This window comes from Haemaphysalis longicornis, unplaced genomic scaffold (assembly GCF_048455015.1).
Source record: "Haemaphysalis longicornis isolate Haplotype H1 unplaced genomic scaffold, Haemaphysalis longicornis Haplotype H1 scaffold_4, whole genome shotgun sequence".
NCBI lineage: Eukaryota > Metazoa > Arthropoda > Arachnida > Ixodida > Ixodidae > Haemaphysalis > Haemaphysalis longicornis.
Genome location: NW_027526361.1, coordinates 72,361,541 through 72,384,202, shown reverse-complemented (window position 1 = coordinate 72,384,202; position 22,662 = coordinate 72,361,541). Strand labels below are relative to the sequence as shown.

General features: G+C 45.2%; 1 protein-coding gene across 1 annotated transcript in view; it reads left to right on the top strand.

Moving 5' to 3' along the window:
* Positions 1–22,662, top strand: part of LOC144178910 (uncharacterized) — a 459,264-nt gene that overhangs the window by 74,965 nt on the left and 361,637 nt on the right. Inside the window, exon 2 of the mRNA XM_077707051.1 lies at positions 12,168–12,258. The gene's annotated coding sequence lies outside the window, so the exon portion shown is untranslated. The remainder of the gene's footprint in view (positions 1–12,167; positions 12,259–22,662) is intronic.

The window sequence follows — 22,662 nt, the reverse complement described above, 5'->3', positions numbered from 1 at the left end:
AATTAGAGCAAAAAAAACTAAAACACGACGCGAAACATTTTTATTTTTCTGCTTACAGTAAAACCTGCCGTGGTGGCTCAGTTGCTAAGTCGTTGCGCTGCTGAGCACGAGTTCGCGGGTTCGAATCCCGGCCGCGGCGGCCGCTTTTCTGATGGAGGCGAGCAGCAAAAACGCTCGTGTGTACTAGATGTCTGCGCACGTAAAGATCCCAGATGGTCAAAATTAATCAGGAGCCCTCCACTACGGCGCACCTCATCGCCTGCGTTGCGTCGTCGCGTTAAACCGTACAATCAATCAATGCTCACAGTAAAACAAAAAGAAAATACAGTGGGCAACACAGCATATGCCGACATCACGGTCTGGTCGGTACATGCAGATCTCAATTGCCAGCAGGACCTCCAGGTTGCCATAGGCAACTAAGCATTAAGCCTGTTTTTACAGCGAAGCTGTTTAGCAAATCGTAATTTTGCGTGTCCGCAGCTAAATATACCAAGAAATTGCCCAGCACTCGGACGTGAGCGTGGGCCTCGCGGCGACCAGCCAGCGTCCCCTGTGCACGTTTGTCAAGCCAAGCATACCCACCTAGGGAGATTGGCCAATATTGCGGCGACCGCCCGCCAGTTAAAACAACAGAAATGTCGAGCGCTCGTGTGTGCGTGACTCGCGGCGACCGCCCAGCGTCTCCGACGCATGTTTGTCAAGCCAAGCATACCCACTTAGGGAGATGGCCAAGATTGGTAAAAAAATAAAAAATCTATAGTTTTTCAAAATATTGTTCGCCCAATTATCTCGATTTACGCTATTATAACCATTACAGGTGAAACTTGCGAAATCTGCATTACTGTGGAAATGCCATGCGTTGTACGTTTTGCTATTTTCCGTAATTTTTAATATTTTTTATTGTTTAGTTTCCAAACTTTCGCCCCACCAATTATCTCCATTTACGTTATTATAACGTTTACATTTAGAACTTTCGGCTTTCGCGCAATCTGCATTATTGTGGAAATGCAGGGCGTTGCACCGTTCGCCATTTTCCGGAATTATTATATATATATATATATATATATATATATATATATATATATATATATATATATATATATATATATATATATATATATATATATATATATATATATATATATATATATATATATATATATATTCGAGTGTACTTATAACGATACCGTTTATACCAATATATAGGATATAACGATGAACAGCTATGGCCCCGTCAACCTTTGAATTCTTTCTATGGTAAAATAAACCGCTTATTACAATGCTGCAGTGCCACGATATCGGATATAACGATTGAATCCGGTGATATTGTGTACCAAAAGTGCAACAGTGACGACTCTAATGACGCGGTTGCGCAGCCTACTCAGGTAGTGTCTTCGTAGGAGGCCCAATGTGTGACACAGTCCCTCGGGGACTTTGTTTCCGCCAAGGACGTTTACCTCAGCTAGATGAAGCACCTGTAGATGCTCTTGGAAAAGATTTGCGCTAGCTTCACACGCGGAAAACAAAGGTGACCGATGACTGGCTTCTTTTCCGCAAATTAGTAGTAGTATGACCTTGCTGGCATGCGACTAAAATGTTCTGAGCTCTGTTCTGTCTTTTTATTTTGCAACCCGCTTATAACAATTATCGGTTATAACGATGGGATTTCCTTGGCACTTGGATATCGTTATAAGTGGACTAGACTGTATATATATATATATAGGTTTTCCAAATTTTGTTCTACCAATTATCTTTGTTTGCGCTATTACAACAATTTCAGGTGAAACTTTCGCAGAATGTGCATTATTGTGGAAATGCCATGCCTTATACGTTCTGCCATTTTCCGTAAATTATATTTTCCTTATTTTATAGTTTAGCAAGATTTCGTCCGACCAATTATCTACATTTTCGTTATTATAGCGATTACATTTGAACTTCTGCATTTCCCGTAAATTATATTTTCCTTATTTTATAGTTTATCAAGATTTCGTCCGACCAATTATCTACATTTTCGTTATTATAGCGATTACATTTGGAACTTTCCAGAAATCGGTATTATTGTGGGAATGCAGTGCGTTACACGGTTCGGCAGTTTCCGTAATTATTTTATATTTTTCTTAATTTTGTAGTTTTGTCCAAATTTAGTTCCCCCAGTTATCTAAATTTACACTATTTTAACGACTACATGTGGAACTTTCGCGAAATCCGTATTATTGTGGAAATGCAGGGCGTTAAACGTTTCGCCATTTTCCGTAATATGTTTTTTGTATTTTCTAGTTTCTTGAAATTTCATGCGACCAGCTATCTCCACTTACGCTATTATAGCGATTACAAATGAAACTTCCGCGATATCTGCCTTTTTTTGGAAATTCAGGGCGTTACACGGTTCTGGCTGTGAGGGTACTCGGCAGAGAATGCTACGCATGAAAACAATGGCAATTTCGTCGCCATGGCCTGCCTCACTCATACTTCCTGAATTGCTCCAGCCACCTGTGCACAGGCATATTTTCGGCCAGTGAAAGCACACAAAAAATTGGCCGCGTATCTGCTCCTTTCGTTGCAAATGTCGTCAAAAGACGATAGTCTTTGCAGATATTTGCCAAGGAAATGCCCCCTTTGCTTTCCCGCTCACCTCTCATGCTGTTCCTGTACCGTCGCGCTCATCCCAAGGTACACTAAAGGTTTGCGCAAGGCGATTTGAATTTGCCGCGTTCCACTGCTACAGGCCGGGTTCCTCGATGCCAGCGCTGCAGTACGGCGGAGACGCGCGTGAATGGAGGCGGCCGACTACAAGGTTTATAGAACCGCGTGGCCGTGCTCGACGTGCGTTCCAAGCAGAACGTGGAAACTAGCTAGTGGAACCTTTGGTTGCTGTTGCCGCGTGATTTTTCATATGCCGCCAGGAGGCGGCTGTTTTCTGCAGTAGATATAGAATATCATTTGGTATCGAAAAACCAAGCATCCATGAATTTTTTAATAAAGGAACACTGTAAATATCTCTTGTGTACTAATTTCCTGTCTTATATTTGCGTAATGTCTTGTTCTTGTTCAGCAAAGTTGACAAGTATAAACATATAAACCGGGCTTAGACATTTGCATTTGGCTGTGAGTATATAAGACTATTGCGCAATATAAATTTTACTTTGGCCGTGTGGCTGAATCGAGTTACAGACAGACAGACATACAGACAGAACAAAATTTCTGGTTTTAAGTAGCCCAAGAAAGACTATCGTCTTTAAAACGCGAAAGAACACTTATTGGTAACAGATCATCCACTGATCCGACCTTTTAGAGGTCACGGCTCCTCAGCATCCCTCTACGGCATGGTGCTAATCATAGTTTCACGGTGGGGTCATCCACGCCTTCCACATGAACGCAAGCACAGCGGTCTGATCTCGAATGGGAGTTTGGAAGCTGAATAACGCTACCGTGCTCGCTTAGGTGCTGCCTTCTCTGCAGTGTGATGGCGGGTGAGAGCAGGCTACCTTTGAAAATTTTCTTTGCCTAATATCCGATGAACACGCAATGAAACACGTCGCAGATAAGGGGAATTGAGGACTGAGCGCCATCCAAGTTGCTGTCACGCATTGGTGCGCTGTCAGTTCCTGTGGGGGAGGAGGCACAGCTATTGTGCCCACCTTTGCGGATGCCATCGGGGTACGCACTTTCACTTACCTAGCCAAGTAATACTTTCGTGTTAAGAAAAATTGCTTACGTGGGAAAATGAGCTTATTTCATTGGACAGGCAGCTCGGCAGCTACGCACGTTCCAAGAGTGGAGTATCAAATGCGCTTCAATGGACGCGCATCAGTGGTTCAATTATTCTCTTCAATTTTTTATTTCGTGCCTCACTAAGTTTGTGTGTATTATAGCAATTTTTGAGCTTGCCGCAAGCCAGTGAAAATGACAAGTAAACCCTTCTTAGTGTTTTCATGCTGTCACAATTGTTGAAGGACAGCTCCCCTAAAAGCTACCGACAGCTTTTGCTCCAATACAGTTAAACACAGAGTGAACAGGTTAAGGTGTTGACGCGGGTTCGATTCCCGGCCGCGGCGGCCACTTTTCTGATGGAGGCGAAAAGCGAGAACGGCCATGTGTTCGAGATTTCGGCGCCCATTAAAGATTCCCAGGCGGATAAAATTAATCCGGAGACCTCTACTACGGCGCTCCTCATCGCCTATGTGGCGTCGGCACATTAAACCTCGTAATCAATCAATCAGGTTGAGGTGTCGAAACCAATTTGATATGGCGACTCATTAAGTAACCTAAACCCAGATACAACAAACTCAATTAGCTTTCTTGTTGCATTGATTGTATAAGGACGTATCTGCAATGGGGAAAAGGAGGGATATAACTACCTGATTGCAGGGAAAGGTATGCGTCGTAAGCTGCAATTTCGGCCAGTGACTGCTTCTTAGTACCTCTGAGATTAGCGCCATGACACACGACCACGTGAACGTGCTTTGGTACATTTCCCTCGATGTTAGCGCAGTACCGGAGAAAATGACCCGCCGCGGTGGCTCAGTGGCTAAGGCGTTGCGCTGCTGAGCATGAGGTCGCGGGTTCGATTCCCGGCCGCGGCGGCCGCTTTTCTGATGGAGGCGAAAAGCAAAAACGCCCGTGTGTACGAGATTTCGGCGCACGATAAAGATCCCCAGGTGGTCAAAATTAACCCGGAGCCCTCCACTACGGCGCGCCGCATCGCCTGCGTTGCGTCGGCGCGTTAAACCCCACAATCAATCAATCAATCAATCAATCAATCAATCAATCAATCAATCAATCAATCAATCAATCAATCAATCAATCAATCAATCAATCAATCAATCAATCAATCAATCGGAGAAAATGGCTAGGCGATGTACATGGCCGGATAACAATTGTTTTTGTATTAGATGACCCACCTACACTGAAGGTGTCTCCCCTGTTGGTATGTCGTCTATGCAAATAAATGAAGGCAAAATAACCGCACTATAGATGGAGTGCAAGTAACGACTCAGGTTGATCTAGAAAAGGGGTGTTGGTTAGTCTGTGAGTGACTCACGGGCACATGCCGCAAATCATTGTTATGAAAAATGTAAGAAATCTCTTACTTTCTGGAGGTAATAAGAAGGACATTTATGCAGGTGTTTTCGTTGCTAGAGATTACTGAATACGCTCACCAGATTGCCTACACGATTACATGCGCTCAGTTGAATAGGAAGCTTGTTTTGCAGCCGTATGTTGTGAAATGCACCGTGGGTTGGGCAAGCAGTCGAGCTCTTGTTGAACATGGCACTTCATGTCTGTTGCGTGTAGTAAGCGGTCACACGACAACCCGGTCCTTTATGCCTCATTGAGACCAAAAAAGCGAAAAAGGGTTAACTAGAAGTTACTGAACCTACAAAATAAAAAAAAGCGACAATGCGAGCTCTCAAAAGATTAGGAATGCGTTGATTTGCTAAATAGAGTAACACAGGTGTTTTATGAACCACAAAACAGATGAAAGAACTAGTTTTCCTTTTATTCACAGTGCAACAAGCAAGGTCGAGAGGAAATGCGGGAATCACAGGCGTTATGTGTTACCGTGCCTCTGTGTGTTGCTCTTTCTCCCGTACTTGTTTGTTGCTCTGTGAATTCAAGAATACAGAAAATCAATGCCCCCAAGCATCAAATATGACAACTTGGTTTTATCTTACGACCAACTCTTCTAAGCCCCATTGCTATTGAATGCAGAGTTTATACATATCACAAGGACGCGGGATATGGGGTGAAGTGCAAATATCTATTGAGTTGGCCAGGAACCTGAAGGTAAGGAAATATGAATGGTGCACAGAGAAAGCGTGAAACAAGCACATGTGGTGCGTTCAGTGGCCATGAAGTTGTCCCGTGAAGATGAGCGATGGGATGGACTGATATGTAAAAGTGGCAGGTCGATCAATGCAATCTCATTAACAGTGCCTCATGTTTACTATCATTTGATTTGTTCTTGAATTCAAATTTTTTTCAGGTTCCAAGTAAATGTAATTTTCTCTGGCATGTCATACATTTAACTTAATGTCTTTTTGGAGTCCATAACAACTTAGTACAGTTGGCTTGTTTAAAAACGTTTCTGCGCTGCTACATGCCTACCAGGCACAAGGGAGCATCATTTTGAAACGGTATATGAAATTACACAGATAAATGTTGTAAATAAACTAAACGTTGACAACCAAAGTGCTTGCAACCTTTCTTAGGGCAAGATGTAACCATTTTTTTTTGTGACCAAAGCATAATGCATTACATATGCATAACTAAGACCTTTTTGCCAGAATATCTGTCTTGTTTGAAATAAAAGTTGAGCTGTTCCTTGTAATTGAGCTTGGTATATTGTCTTGTGCTATGATGTCTTGTTAGGATGGACTCTTCCTTTGCAATAATGCATATGCCAATTTTCTTCCCTGTTTTGTGGTATTTTGTATTTTTTGTATTTGTGAAGAACTTTTTATGAAGAACTTTGTATTTTGTGTTTTTGTAAACAACTTTTGTGGTATTTTTTGTATTGGGGTTTTGTAAATTTCGCAAGCATATTGCAATTCAGATAGAATTAAAGCAGTGCACAAAGGTAATTTAACTTTTGCAGGAGTATCCGTGTGTTTTGCTTAGTAAGTGAGCATAGTTCATGAAAGACAAATGAAGAAACATTACTTGTATGTAAATTCCAGCTTAGGATGTTCGTTAACATGATACTCCAACACCTATGTTCCTGAACTTCAGTTAATAGATTTTCTTCAAGGAGTGCAAAAATTTTAAAGGAATATTTTTGTTGAGAATATGAAAAGACAAGCTATAATCCAATTTTAACACCAAGGCAAATTTATCACTCCAGTAGGGCTTATAAAGGAGTGCGTAGTTGAGTGCATAATTTATATAATTGAAAATAACGCAATCTCGACTGAGCAGCCAAATGTTAACGCACTCTGTTACAACAGAAACAATTCCACGGCAAATTTAGAACAAGCACGGGGCCGAACACGCTAACCTGTGGTTTATCAAAGTAAGGAAAAAAGTGCCAGCTGTTGTGGCATTCTACTACTTTATTGGCTTTGATCCGACAAAGCAAGAACCCAGGCTACTAGAAAGAAGGGGAGCTGATCATAGGCAGTTTGCAATGCAATTTTTTAATAAATAAGTTGAGCAAATGACAGGTTCCAACAATATGTGTGAGGGATAACAAAAACGTCCATACTCACGGTACGAATCCTTCATGTATGCAGGTGCGGGCAACACGCAGTCAATGTGTAAATGCACCTGTTTTTATATCATTGATCCAGGTTCTAAGCTAGTGCTCATTATTTTTTATTTAACAGTACCTCACAGGCTCCGAAGAGCATTGCGCGAGGGGGGAACAAAAATAAAACAAAAATACACAGCACAGTACATTGAAATTTTATTGGGTAAATAATGAAAACAACAACGAAGCATCATGAATTTGGTAATGCAGGGTATTATGAACATCTTGGTATCAGGGGGATAGAAAAGTAAAATAGAAGCAACGCGAAATGACATAAAACGGTAATATGTGACAACATTATTTTACATTTTTGAGGAAATGTTATTACACTTAAAGTAGACTACAATATCAATTAAACAAAAAAGAAATGAAAAAAGTAAGTTTGGCAATATTACAACAAGATTAGGATGTATGAATAAGCTTCGAGCAAAATGGCTGGTGAACCACTTAGGAAATGCATCATGATTTGATAAGCAGGCTATGGCGGTTGAAAGATCATTCAACAATGAAATGACACGTGGCAGGGTAGATAAGTTGAATGAACGCGTTTTACCAAATATTCGCCTGAAACTGAATTGATTATTAAGCCGTGCTGACATGCGTACAGGTGCTTCCAGAGGCAATGGGATGGCGTAGCTGAATTTACATATTTGTGCAGAAGACAGAGAATGGTGATTGAGCGGCGAGTTTTTAACAGCTGAACTGCCGTACATATTTTAATTTGAGTAATACTAGCATGGCGGTCACTATTCCGAGAAATGAAGCGCGAAGCTCTATTTTGAATTGATTATATTGTTCGTATTAAATAAGCTTGATTTGGTGACCATACAGGTCAAGCAAACTAATTGTGGGCGAAAGATAGTTAAATAGGCTAATTTAAGGATGTCAGTAGGTGCGTTACGCAAGTTTCGGTGTAGGTAACCTAATGATTTCGATGCTTTGGCACAGACTGTGGTTGTATGAGACGACCGTGACAAGTTAGGTGTTAATTGTGCTCCTAGGTTGTATGACGTTGTCCTTGTCAAGTCAGTGGTATTGATAAAATGTGTGTGGTTAGAATTATTTCGCTTGGGAGTGAAAGAAATTATTTTACACTTAGATAATTTCAGGGTCAGCTGCCAAATGTTACGCCAATTATACATTATGTTTAGGTCACTATGAAGTGATTATGGGACGATATACAATGCAATAATCTTTAAAAAAGCCGCATGGAAGGCGAGATATTAGTAGGTAAGTCAATAACGTAAATTAGAAATCGCAAAGGGCCAAGAAAACTACCTTGAGAGACGCCCGATGTGACGTCACTGAAGGGGGAGCTGAAGCGATTGACAATTGTAAATTGCTGGAGTGACGATAAGAAGTGATGGAGCCACGATAGTGTAAGAGAATCTAATTTGAAGAGACGATGATTTAGAAATGAGGCGGGAGTGGGCGACGCGGTCAAAAGCTTTAGAGTAGTCTTGAAAATGCAATCGGTTTGTAGATTGTTATCCATATTTAAGTGCAAGTCAGTTCGTGAATTCCGAAAGTTGAGTGTTACACGAAAAACCTTTTCTAAACCCGTGTTGATTAGTGAAAAAGAAATTGTAGGCACGAGGTGATTCGAAATGAGGGAGGCGATGATATGCTCGAGAAGCTTGCAACAAATGCAAGTCAGTGAAATGGGGCAATAGTTATCCGGGAAGCTTTATCGCCACTTTTAAAGACAGGAAACACTTTGGGAGTTTTCCAGTCAATAGTTAGCTGTCCGGATGATAAAAAAAATCTGACTTGAAATCTGACTACACCTTTTCTTGGGACCGCTCTCGAAGGCAGATATAGGCTGTAGCGAAGATGCGGTCGACAGGTACATTAACCGGCTTCTTAGGCATGGTGGTAGCCTTGTAGCGGTCTCCATTGATGGTCCTGTGTGCTGCGATTGAAGTGCTTGACTGGCGCTCACCGTCCACTTGCCGCTGATGCTTGGTGAGCTGTAGTAAGCCTTGGCACGTTCCGTGGTGGTCTTCGGTGTCGCTATGGAGGTATTGGGTTGAGCGTCACCGTCTTTCCATGTTTAGGTTGTTCCCTGTTGCGCAGGCGGAAGACGAGAATACGTGCGGGATATGTCGATGTGGTAGAGGGGGCTGGCATTCCTGGCATGGCCTTTTGAACTGTGTGTACATTCCGGAACGTTATGGATTTACGCGGCACAGCAAAGCCGCGTAAAAGTGTGCCCTACATGATGACATCACTACACCTTCCCGAATCTTAGGCAACTGTATCACCGGGATGCAGCCCGCATCACTACTTGAAATCGAATGAAGCAAACAGTGACGATTAAAAAACAAACTGAGCAACTTGGTACGCTGTCGGCGGCTGGGCTCTTTGTGATTGCGACCAGTAGACGCCAATTTCTTCAGTGTCTTCTCTTACTGATGATAGAGGGCACACCGGTCAGAATCTTAAACGTTCTTCAAAGGGGTGAGCCTCATATTAACATAAACTGCCGAATAAGCTTTCTTCTCGTGCTATTCGCCTTGTTCCTTGTGTGGATGCGGTATACTTGAGATGTGACATCATGTATGTTGGCCTTATATAGCATCACTAAGCGCGGTACAGCGAACCAGCAACTGTTTGCCGACGTAGACAGCACATTTCGTCCTCGTACGTCGATCGGCAGTGCATCAGGTTTGTAGGCGTCCGATTGCGGTGCGGCCGAACTTGGCGGCTGGTAGGGCGAGTAGCTCACTAGCGAGAAAGAGCCGGGCGGCGAGTAACGAAACCTAAAAATGTAGCAGGTGAAAGTAGCAGGCGAAACAAACTTACACCATCGTCCCGTGGGGAACCCTGATGAGGATGCGAAGCATCGTGGCGATTCCGTGTGGTTCCATTGTGTTGCCGTTATGTTGAGTGATCTGGTGTTTCGTAGCGCGAGAGGGAATTCCGCGTCCGGGTCCACACCGGTGGCAAAGGCACGCAAGTACTGTTGTGTGACGGCACGTAGGCGGTGGTTCTCGAGGCGCCAAAACTCGAGGCGCCAAAACGTGTTGTCGTCTCTGTGGTAGAATCGGTAGTCTCCGTCAGCGTTGGTGAGGCAAAGGTTGTTGTGCACCGGCTGAGAGCAACGTACACACCCTCCTCCTCGCAGCTTTGTCTTCTTCTACTTCTTCTTCTTCAGCGCTTCCCCTACGGGAAGATGATGGCGGTGGTTGAAGGCGAAGCTATCTCGTGATGGATTCTTTGGTTGGCCAATACCTTGGGGCATCCTGCCACAATCATCATCAGAGGCGCTGCGGACGGGGCACGGACAAGTGACATCCCCCCGAGCAAGAGATGCTCCGCATCTAAAACTTCCTCTAGTAGTCACCAGTACTCGTCAGGGTAAGGATCGATTAAGGTGCGGGATGTGAATATAAGAGGAGGGCAGTGTCTCCGTCCTTTGTTAGGTTCTGTCTGCTCCGAGCCGAGCAGTTGCTAGACCCAGTGTCCGGGGCTGCAAAAGTCGAATTGGCACAGTTTGATGCCCATCCTGAGGTATTAATGTAGCACATTAATGATAGCCTGATAACATTGATAGCTTGCGGTTCCAGCTCAACTACCGGAGGTATTCTTAGTGTGATCTAGTTAACATGATTATGGAAAAACCGATGAATACGATGGTGATGGCGTCGTTACAGGGCTCCCCCAATTGGATGCCGTTCACACAAAATGTCTCTTGGGGATGACTAACCATGTTGCGGGGACCTTGAAGGAGCTATACTTAATCCATTGGGGTATCTGGAGGAGGTTGGGGTGGGTGGGTGGTGTTCGCTTCGTCCGGTCGTCCGCATTGTGGCTGGAGAAGCAGCGGCGCGCTGCTGTACCGAATGCGCTCGCGTCCGCTAGTGACCAATCGTAGGCGGGTGACGATATTAATGAGCCCACCTTTATTCAGGTTGCGGCGGCTGTGCCGCTGGGATGAACGAGCGGCAAAGACAAGCCTACTGTTCCAACCCGAGTATCCGAGGTTTCTCCAGGCCGAGCTGGTTTACCGTGATAGTGAAGACGCTGATAAAGAGCATGATTATGGCATCTCCGCAGGCCAAAACACTCAGTCGTGGGTTTGAATCTTACGAGGGAAGGTTCTTGCACGTGTTTTTATAGCGGGTGCAGCTCGTGGATTGTTTTAACGTGGAGTTCATATGTCGGTTTCCTGACGGAAACACTCCTATAAATACATTGTGCGACAAAAGGTGATAGCCGATAATGAAATGTGCATTGAAATTTCATCGCAGCAGTAGGTGATTTTACTGTTGTTTAGATTGACTACTTGGGACCATTAAAGGCTCTGGCCAGGGCGCTCAATTTATTTATTGGCGCATCCGCAATTACGTCTTGCTCCTTGGGCGGTTATTTCGTGTACCTTCATTTTCGTCTTTTACACGTGGGTTGCCTCTGCGTTTTAAAGCGAAGCTTTCTTGGGCTCACTGATGTTGTCTGGGATCCATCTAAGACGCACTGCAGAAAAGCCAACTTACTCTGATGATGATGATGATGATCGTGGATGAAGTGAAAGATGGCCAGTTCAACCACGAAGCTTTCTCTGGTCAAAAGCCAATTTCTTCAAAGTCCAAAGTCCAAAACTCAAATAGTTACACCCAAAACACACTACAGGAAAGCGAAATTACACGACGGGTTTTCACAAAGGCGCATCAAGCGCCTCAAGAAAAAAAAACGCTTCCTGTGGCCGGAATAAAACCTGGGTCCCTCCTCGCATTGCGAAGCTGATTTCCATCCGCTTGTGCCATTCCGACACGTTCGAAGCAGTTTGGATATTGACCTTCAACTTTGACTTAGGTTGCATGAGATAAAGCTTCGGGTTTTATGCATGTTTCTCTTAAGGAAGAGACTTATACTTTTTGTTCATTTTGTTTTCTTCTCCTTTCTTGTCGCAACAAAGGAAGCTTCTTGACCTATCCGTGGCCGTCCCGACGCATGCGGCCGATTGTTTTCTTGGTGCGATGGTTGGAACCCAGTGAGTAGGAAACCAGGTAAGACCGGCGTAGCCACCGGCGCTGCCAACGTTCGCGCGCCGGGAATAAAAGAAGGCGCGCAAACGAACACAATACCAAAGGCAGTTTGTCTTGGATCACACCTTGTCCACGTGGCAGGGGATCGTCGGGTGGTGGTTAGTTTGTTGGCGAAGTCATATAGGTAGGTTCTCGCATCGACTTGTGAAACTTGCTGGAAGTCTACACGGTCGTCGTCGAAACCAGAAGCCATCACGACCCTCACTCTCCAAGCGCTGACTGCGGAAGCGAGCTTCCCGAAGGAGACGACGCGTCTTTGTCGAGATTTGCGTTGTTGAATCGTACCCGGATTCTATTAGAGGGTGCTCTTCTCAGATGGAAATAATGTGATGCATAGTTCACTGGGGTAAGGTCTGTGAAGCATTCTTTTGTTTTGAGTGCTTTGTACCAAGGGTGGGGCAGCATGTAAGTCAGAAGTCAGGCAGCATGGTCAGAAGTCAGAAGAAGGCAGCATGACTAGTCTGAAGTCAGAAGAAGGCAGCATGGCTAGAAGTCAGAAATGAGAATTCGAGATTTATTGTAAGATGCTTTTCATAGGTGGGCATTGCGCAGTGGAAAGTCACAGGCGTATACGGTCGACGAGATTTCGTTTGTTTTCAGTGAGCTGTACCAAGAGGAGGGCAGCCCGTAGCCCGCGTTGGATGTGTACCTTGAGGGGAGAAATGGAGAGGACAGTGATTAATATGTCAGTTTGGTCATGTGAATTAGTGACGTCTGCGTAGAAATCCTGCCAGGATTTATTTAATGATGTTTTTTCTGTAGTGGACAGGCCTTGGGTCCTGTTAGAATACGGAGGATCCACATACGTTCCTGTGTTTATGTAGGCTGTGCCCGAAAGGTTAGACAGCCGTATTCGGGTGTAGTAGGAGCTACGAGGTTAGCCTTTGGGAGTTCACTTTTGTTTCGTTTGTATCGGTGCGTGTTTGCAAGTGCGGGCAGCAGCCTTTTGTCCACGTGTTGTTTCTTTGTTGTGCATTTTATGCTAAGCGTTTGAACAGACGTGCTCATTTTAGTGTTAAGCGTGTATATAGTGTTGTCTGGCTTTCTCGTGTCCCAGAATGGGCAGTGGTGCGGTGGGTATATAAGTGAGCGGCGAATCCGTCGTGTCAATCCCGGTCAATATGCATCGCCACTTTAACGTAAGATTTCACTTGTGCAATACATTCTCGCTAAGTCGGCTCCTGTTTGGGTATTTTGTGTCATAACCTGAAGTTCACTGGGTAGGCCTTTTTGAAAAGAGTGTTCATTTTAGTTAATCGTGCCTCGTAGGTTTTTTTGTCTGCTCGTATTCAACTAGGCCTCCAGGGTCGACATCAATCAGTGGTGGTAGCGAGTGGAAAGGGAGCGAGTACAGCTTGGAATTTTGCGCGCTCGCCATCGGCTAGTCAGCTCGTTTCCGGAGCTTCCAGCTCGTCTTGGCACCAAGTTGAGGTGTATTGGGATGTCATATTCACTTTGCTGTGTTCCGAACTCCTTAATAAGGTGACGCTGGGTTCGTGTAGCCGTTTCCTGGTTGATGGGTTTTCCCAACATTACCTTTAATTCTCGATGTCTTGTCTAGAGAGAGCACGCAGCCAGGGTGCTTACCACAAGTGTCGCCATCCAGAAGGCGTTGAGCTCAAGTTGCGATGTCGTGGGCGGCTCGTGGGCCGCTCGTGAGGCCACCGGTGATGTGTATTAGCCTGTGACCTTATGTACAGCCCCAATAATGCGACCTTTGCAGGTGCAAGCTTCCAAGCCTACTCGTTACAAGCGATATCTAGGCAAAAAGAGGCAGAAAGGCTTGAAATGCTTAGTGCCGCGTGCATGCGCTCTGTTTTTCGCTCGTTGCTGCGTCTCCGTCTTAGTAATTTAGGCACACTAACGAGCTTGTCCTCCTGCAGTGGCGTCATTGGCGGTAGTGGAAGTAGCTCGGTTCTGATCTATCTGTTTAAAAGGCGTATGTTGCGCTTGCCAGCGCTTGTGATAGTTCGCCTCGTAGAATTGTTTTCCCTTGTGGCGGCGAACTTTGCCTCTAAGGAAGGCCATCAACCGTACTTATGCAGGTCATCATATTTCGCGTCACATGCAAGGACTGTGAGAACAAAACCGGCGTCTCGGTGGAAGATTTCTAACTTAAGGGTTGGTCCTTTTTTTTTCAGGTCGGTGGCCATGGCTTCGTAGCACACCTCCGATGTGAGGATCGTGGTCATGAGCGGTCACTGAACTCCGGTGTAAGCTTTGCTGAAGCTGTTACAAATTCCCCTCAGAACTTCGAGTGCGGACGTCTATGACTTTCAAAGATAGAAATTTTATTGTTGGGAGTGTTATTTCAATGGAAAGAAATGCCCAGAATACGCTTCGAGCCATCCGTCGGTCGCTATGTGATGGTACTAATGAGGGTGATCTTCACCCTGTAGTGCTCGTCTTGAGAGCCTTGAATAAGCGGGTATTGCGTCTTGGTTGACGACACTTGCATGTCCGTTGTTGCTGGGTGTTGGGAGAACGATTCAAGATCCGCTTGCACAACAGTCATGGTGGCTTCCTTGGTGGTGCGTTGCGTGGATTGTTTCAGAGGTTCACGTCATCCGCGCAGGCAGTTGAGGCAAGGCACTATATCTTCCGCAGCGACCGCCTGGCCCGGTTATTGCGATACCTAAATATGTTTGCAATGTCATGTACCCCTGATAAGTTGGCGGCCCACCACTCCGGCTGCATAAAATATCTTCGGCGAGGTGAAGCCTGTAGCCAAGGAAGCGAATTTGAAAGTTCAACAGCGTAAGAACACCTGAACGAAGTTGTGATACGGGGCCTTCCTCTCGTCTCAGCCAGTGAATCGAGCAGATAGTCACGTCGGACCGAATGAAACGTTTTTTGCTGGCCGACAGCCACCGAGAGCCCGGGTACTTGGCGGAGACGCCCATGTCTGCATTTGAAAGCCATAATACTGAGGCGCAAGCTGTCGTAGGTTCACTGCACGCTGTAGGAATCCGTTCTGGCCAGGGTCGAAGAAAGGGGTGTTCAGGGTGTCCAAGTGGTTGATGAGTCCATTGAGCACCGTTCATTTAAATAAAAGTAGTGGCCTTGGCATCTATCACGAGTCAGGTGTTTGCTGTAGCTCGTTGATTCCGCTGTAATGATTCTGAGACAAATTTTGTCGCGTCAATTTCTGTTGCGTATGAATATAATTTGGAGCCGTTTTCGCACCGCCCACACATTGGTGAGGTGCGTGTCCGGGGTAAGAAACTCAGGGAGGATGTTCAAGACGCTGGTAGCAAGAGATAGCGCCTTTTGTAGTACCGTGAAGACATGCCAGTTGTCATTTTGCCTGAGCAGTTCCCAAAACTTTCCCTAGTCTACAGCCTTCGCTATTCTTCACAGGTCGCGTTTTATTCTATCATTTGGGGTGAACCATATCCAGATAAGATGGGGTCAGAGCAGGAAGATCGGGGTTTGTCCCAACCCTTACACGAGCGAGTGGATGAAACTCTATGTGAGGACTCGAGAAGGGAGGTTCCCCGTGGTTCGAGGTGTGTTAAGCCGAGACGGGGTTCGGTGCGTTACAATCGCCCGAGTAGTGCGAGGTCGTTCTTTAGGTCTGCTGACTGGTGTGGGCAAATCCACGCATAGTCCTGCTGCTGGGGAGGATGATTGGCCTCCGCAGCAGCTGCTGGTAGCTGGCAGTGCGTAATTCTAACCAAACACGAGGAGCTGTCAGCGAGTGGGAAGTGGCACATTACGGCCCCCACCCCTTCAGGGATTCATAGTATAAAGACATGTCAATCCGGTTGTGGAAGGTGTCGTTACGGGCGGATCTGTCTTTCTCTAAGAGTTTTCGTGGAATTCTGGGTTGGAAATAGCAGCTTAGCCACTGGTGCCGCGCTCACCCCACCTTTCCTGCATAACAGAAGGTCCGTATACGCATCAGTGTGAAAAGGATCGTTCAGAACTGCGCGCACCTTTGGGGATAATACCAATTTCACTTGAGAACGTGGAGGTTTGATAAGCCCAGTATAGATTTGCTGTATTTTCTGAATTAGCAGCTGCGGCCTTTACTCGAGTTGCCGCTGCTGCTGGTAATTCTCAATGAACGGTTTAATCAATTTCTTCTCAAATACTGGCTTTTTGAATATTTGCGTCACAGTAAGGGGAAAACTTAGGCGACATTTGATAAATCGGTACTTCCTAGTTGAGGTTTCTAGCTTGGAATGCTGTAGTAACACCTTTCTGAAGAGCGTGTTGGGCATGTTGTGCCAGCCGTCTACCTCGTTTTATTCACCTGTGCACGTATCGGTGCCTTTCATTCAGCCCTTCGACATCCCCTTCCACTACAACCGTCGTACAATATAACGCAACCTTTCTCTGCCGTGCCTGGCGAAGGGTCCCATTCACTAATGCTTACTCGTTCTCAACAGGAATGGCAGCGATTGGGGAGTGTGTAGCTTGCAGCCCGACGGAGACCATACACCACTTTGTATGTGTGCGCGAACGTTACTCATCCGAAAGAAAGGAGCTTTCGTCAACACTGCGCAACCTGGAGGCTCAAGAGGCATTCTCTAAGCAGATGTTATGACACTGACCGCCTCTGTCATCAGCTTGCGAGGCTACTAGGGCGTTCATCCACTTCCTGTGAGCGGTGAGCTTGAACACACGACTATACAGTGACAGATTCCGGTAACAGCCACAGAACTTGAACGTTTAGCCCTCTAACGCTAAGCATACCGGCCTGCCCTCTGCTCTAACCTTTTTCCTTCCTTAATCTGCTTTTTCTTTCTGCCAGTTTTTCCTTTCCGACGTGCCGGATAGTATCTAGGTCAACATTCGCGCGTTCATTTTACTCGGTTCCTTTCTCTCTTTCGCCAATTCGCAGTCTTCGCCGGATGAGCTCAAAGGTGGAGGTGGATTTTTTTACTCTTTTGGTGATGAATTCCTCGATGTTGGCCTTTTTGACGAGTGACCAAGGAACGCAGCCGGTACCAGTCGCCCCACTTGTTCTTGTCTCGTTACGGTTTTGGCAGAGAGGCTGTTTATAGCCAAGGGTCACGCACATATTTGGTTTGCTTCTTCAAAAACCACCTTGCGGCAAAGCCAACTTTCTCCACGTGTTTTGAAGCAGGAGATGATCCAACAAAGCTAGCGCTTCAAATAAATGGGGGCAAAAATAAACGAAACAAGCCAATATGCGAGGAAAAGTGACAAAATGGCTGGTATCGGTACTTGGAATGCTTCAATCAGAAGTGTGCGGGCGCGTACAGCAGACGACCTGTCCTAGGTGGTTGGCTTTCCTTTATTCAAAGAAGTATTACTTGGGTTTCTTCTGCAAAAATGCTACATAGAAAATAGCATGTAGAACGAGACAAGCATAACCAAGATGATTGTCAGAAATCGAAGAGGCAAAATGATATTATTCAGGTTCCAAAATAAAATGGTTTATTATGCTGCCGGGCACTCTATCAGAAAATAGAACGTTGGATGTAAAAGCTTGCGGATTAACTGAAACTTGATAATGGTAAAAAGAACAACTCTTTTTAGAGGTCTCATTGTCTGAGGACACCTGCGTACAGCCGAAGGCATTGAGGAAGGTTTTGAAGTAGTGTCATTCGTGCCAAACTTTTGTAGTGTTTCACAGTCAGAAGGTAGCAGTTCTTTGCGTGGCGGAGGGGTGTACAACCAGATGACATAAAACAGTGTAAAAAATGTAAACCTCTGTAAACTAAAGCCGGTGATTGTCACACGAATTATGAGGAAAGTTCAGTTGTCCAAAATTTTATAAAAGTTTGTAGGCCTCGTAGTACATCTTCGTAGTTATCAGCAATTTGTCTATTCAAAATGATAAAAAAATCAACTACGTATCCAAAAATCCACCAGGGGACCTCATTGTCATTGTTAACGTGTAATGACTGTCATAGTTACCCAGGACAATCATTGATATGGTTAAGTGACGATTAATGAGTGTGAGAAAGATGCCACACAAAACCGGAGCAAACCACTAATGCCAGGCCACCGAACACGCGCAAAAAAAGATTATTAAATGACACAAAAGTGCGTCAGGGCAGTACTCCAGTACAGAGACAACACTATCGAAAGGAACGCCAGCGGTGTTTTGAAACGGTGCATACTATCTCTTTTCGGATTTTTTACTCAGAGCAATTCCTTCTTAGGAAGAGAGTTTTACAGAATAAATATTCTGGGCAAAAGCCGTGACAGCGCAGCACGCAAACTTTTGCAAGTGCTTCACATTGCGGAAAGGGGTGGTGACTGCATGCATCAGTGAAACATCTGTAAGTCGGCGCACTATTTGTTACTGAACCAGTTCTGATAATCTGGCTAGTCTGTCACTTTATTTTCATTTTCAATACCGCTTTTCCGAAATCTAAGCATGTGCTGTTATTTCACGTAAATTTTGATGTTTACCTGAACAAATCCCAGTTCAAAATAAGTGCGGACATATTTTATATTCTATTCGAAAGCATTGCATGGTTCATTGAGAAAAAATGCCGGCGTCCTCGACACGCGGCACCGCCGTCCCCCAAAATGTGAGAGATAAATTTTCTGGTTTGTTAGCGCGTGCGTCATAAATAAAGCAAAAAAGAAGCTTGTGCCTCCTATCAGCGTAGCTCCCGCCTGAAAATAAACTATAATTAATCCGCTGCTTTCCTTACCCAGCGGCACACGAGTCACCGATGCTCTACGCGACGCACCGACGCACTCCTTGCTGCAACTGCGGCTACTTCTGCTCCTCCCGGCCCCGAAGTCGAGGAACATCCGCAGCTTGTATATGTTCACTTGACGACGAAGCTGTCTCCAAGAGATTTCCCACCACTCCTGGTGCTTCACTCTTAGGCAAAAAGGACTAAAAGTTCGTCCTTTCGGGGACTAACGGCCTCTGCCACAATCATTAGTCCCTTTGGGGACTAACTGCGAGGGGACGAACGGTTAGTCCCCCACCCGGATGGTCCGTTCCGATACTCCCCAAGGACGAACTGCGTAAAGTGCAGAAAAAAGAAAAAACGACAGCACCGGCAGGGATCGAACCCCTGACGCCCGGAATTATACGCAGGGAACACGACGCGCTATCCGCTAGACCACGCCGCCGAGTGGTTCGTGTGGCAGATAATATTCAAGTGTACAGCGTGTAGTCCTGTGCATAACGAAACAGATGCATTGCAACTGGTGCTCGAATTTCTATCTGTGCAAGCGAACGTGACCGCGTTTTGCGCCTTGCGCTTAGCGCTTTGCTAGGTTTAGGGACTATTGCTCAGTTCGATTCGAAGTAGAGCCTCACAACTATAGTTTTTTCGTAAATAACAATCAACTCGTCGTCGCCTAGTTGAGATAGGTAGCTGGGCGATCAGACGACTCATTTGTTTCCGCACAAATTAGCGCACAAAAGTGCGCTAATTTCCGCACAAAAGTGCTTTCTTAGTGTTCGATACATATGTAACTTATGTGAAAGGTGTCGTCTGTGTGAGTGTCAGAATAAGGAAACATGCCATATTTTCCTGCATCGGCGAAAGCGAATTTGGTGTTGCTTAGCCTGAATTCTTCAAATTCGCGTCGCTAGACGATTGCGACTTCGAAATGCAAGCGGGTTTTACAGCAGTTGCAGCATTGTCATAGCTTTGGTGCCCAAGGCAATTATGTACCGAGTGTAAAAGATAACTTCGAGACGCTTACCTGTAGCGAGCATTTTTGTTTTGCAGTTGTCATCAGCAACATGCGTTTTTTCTGGTCTGTTAAACGTATACATATTCATTACGCTCAGGAATTCACTTTTGCTATTGTCACTAATTTTTGAGTTACTGTTAAGGCGCTTGAAAGCTTTCATTGGCCGTTATTATCTCGCACGAATCGAATGCAACACAGCGTATCAACATAACCTCGCCGAGAAGCGTATATGACGATCGCGCTTCGCCGCTCCTTCCCATTACCCGCCGCTCTACTAACCCTAGGCGATTTTCTTATAACTAACGTCAATATTTTCTCCCGTGGCACCATCTAAAGCACCCAGTGACTGCAATGCCTTGTATTTTGGAAATATAAAACCGTTCGCAGACATATGCGCGAAAGGGCAACGACGACGCCATTAGGGGATTAACGACGCAGCAAAGAGACTAACTGCATGCGTTTCGTCTTCCCGTTACTCCTTATAGATCGGCGGGGACGAACAGTTAGTCCGAATTTATGCACACGGCACGTACTCTGCCACAGATACTCCCTTTGAAGATGAACGGTCGCCCGCGAAGACTAACAGCTGTATTTTAGTCCCTATTTTAGTCCTTTTTGCCTAAGAGTGCATGCTTGTTTTCCGGGTTCATTCTATGACTACAAATTCTGGAATTTTACCCATGTATCGGTTCTTTTGTCTTCTCTTTCTTTTGCCATCCTTTGGTAGCTACTCCGTTGGATGAATGGTTACGAGATGTTTGTCAGTCGCAATACATAACAAGCCCAATCCCAGTTTTGAGGCCTAATTTGAGCTGGAATGTCTACGGCTGGATATTTCTTGCTGATGCATAACGCAGCTTTATTATGCTTAAGTGTTACTCCTTCCGTTCTTTTAAAGACGATAGTCTCGTTCGGTCTACTTAAACCCAAAGATTTTGTTATGCCGGTATGTCTATCTGTCGCTCGATTTATCCTTCCGGCGAAAAGTTAAAAAGAACGAGAGGTTTATGTAGGCAAAACCTTTCCTAGCTGACTCGGCCCTGCATACATTTGGTGGGATTCACTTTTAGCAAAAACGTAAGCATCTAGACCAGACAACCCCCTTTCGTTGGTTCTGCTTGTAACATCCTTTTCCTTCGGCTATCTCCAAAATATATTGCTGAAGCTATAATGTGAAATCGATGCACGCACGGATGAGCGTCGGGTCTTCCAAAGGCTCGTTTATATTTAATCTCTTTAAACTCGGCGTGCCCATTTGCTTACTTGCTTCCTTTATGCTATGTACGCTACATTTTAAATGCTTGGGATGCTTTATATACAGCTACTTTGAGGTCACTCTTCCTAACTTATCAGCAAAAAAAAAAAAAAAAAAAAAAGCGGCAAGTCGCCGTCACATTGCGACTGGGTATCCGCCACGATCAGCAGCGTCCTGAAACATTAGTATTGTTTCAGGACCTGCGTCTTTGTACTAAGACACAGGTGCAGGAGACGCGTGATGGTAGAAGGGAGGAGCCAAGTATTTTTCACCCAACTGCGCACTGGTCTTAAGTGCCATGGATATAGGTAACTGGTGTCACCAGAAAGAACTGGTACACAGGGCACACGTACCCAACAAAAAACGTTTCATAGGAGAAGTCCGTAAGTGTTTGCTGATCTTGCACAAACACAAAATACGCACTAAAATTCTTAGCCGAGGTATAGTGATTTGAAAATTGAACAAGGGCTGTTCACCGATGTGAAAGCTGTACTCGCTGGCTCTTTATTATGCGGAAATAATTTTTTGCTTGTGCTGATTGTGGTTTCATTTATTATATAACTGCAGACAGATCATACGGGCCTTTTTAGTGGGCATGCCTATTATCGGCACTTAGGTTTAGCGGAAGCTTAAACATGAATAAAATTGTGTAACGAATGAATAGTGCCGTTGCAGTAAAATGATCCAACCTTTGAAATCGTAGCGTTCTTATTTTCTAGCTCTATTTTTTTATTAAAAAGAAAATGCCATTTTCGGTCGTTTCCGGTCGGTCAGTTCCTGTATACATTTTCTGCCATCTGAAAAAATGTTTTCTGGACAAGCTTGGTATGATTTAATATGGCTGTCCTTATTTTATTCATCCCGCAGTCTCGAGACCAGAGGAAAATGAGATTGAGGGTAAAAGCTTTCCAGCGCTCTGGTGCCAAATCAGGACGCACCACGGGCATAAAAAGCTGTTTTGTTCATTTGGTTTGAATATAGCTGCTTTTCTTCAATATTTCCTGAAGCTACAGCTTCCATGCGAAAGAAAGGTACAAATACCGGAAAGGAAATGATGGAGGGGGAGGGGGGGGGGGCATAGACGGCTAAATTCGTAGGGCAGGGCACTTTTTACTGTTGCTCTCCCAGTCAGAGCGGTGAGCATCGGTCCGCACTTTTAGCGGTTGCAGCGACTGTCACTCGCCCCGTGCAGCGCTGGTCTGGTCTCTGGGCCGGCGAGTGGACGTTGATTTGTGCACTCCGATGGAACGGCGCCGCTGTGTCTGCTCGTGATTCCGTGGGCGGCCCCCGAGGCCGGCGTTACTCCACTGGCAGCAGCGACCAGTGAGAGCGCGCAATTGCGAGCCCTGGTCGACTGCAATTGCTCGTCGGCCAATGGAAACCAGTGTCGGACGAGCTCGTTAATGGCCTGCGTCGTGCTTGCTATATCTTTCGCGCCTTATTTTGTTTTCTACGCGCGTTTT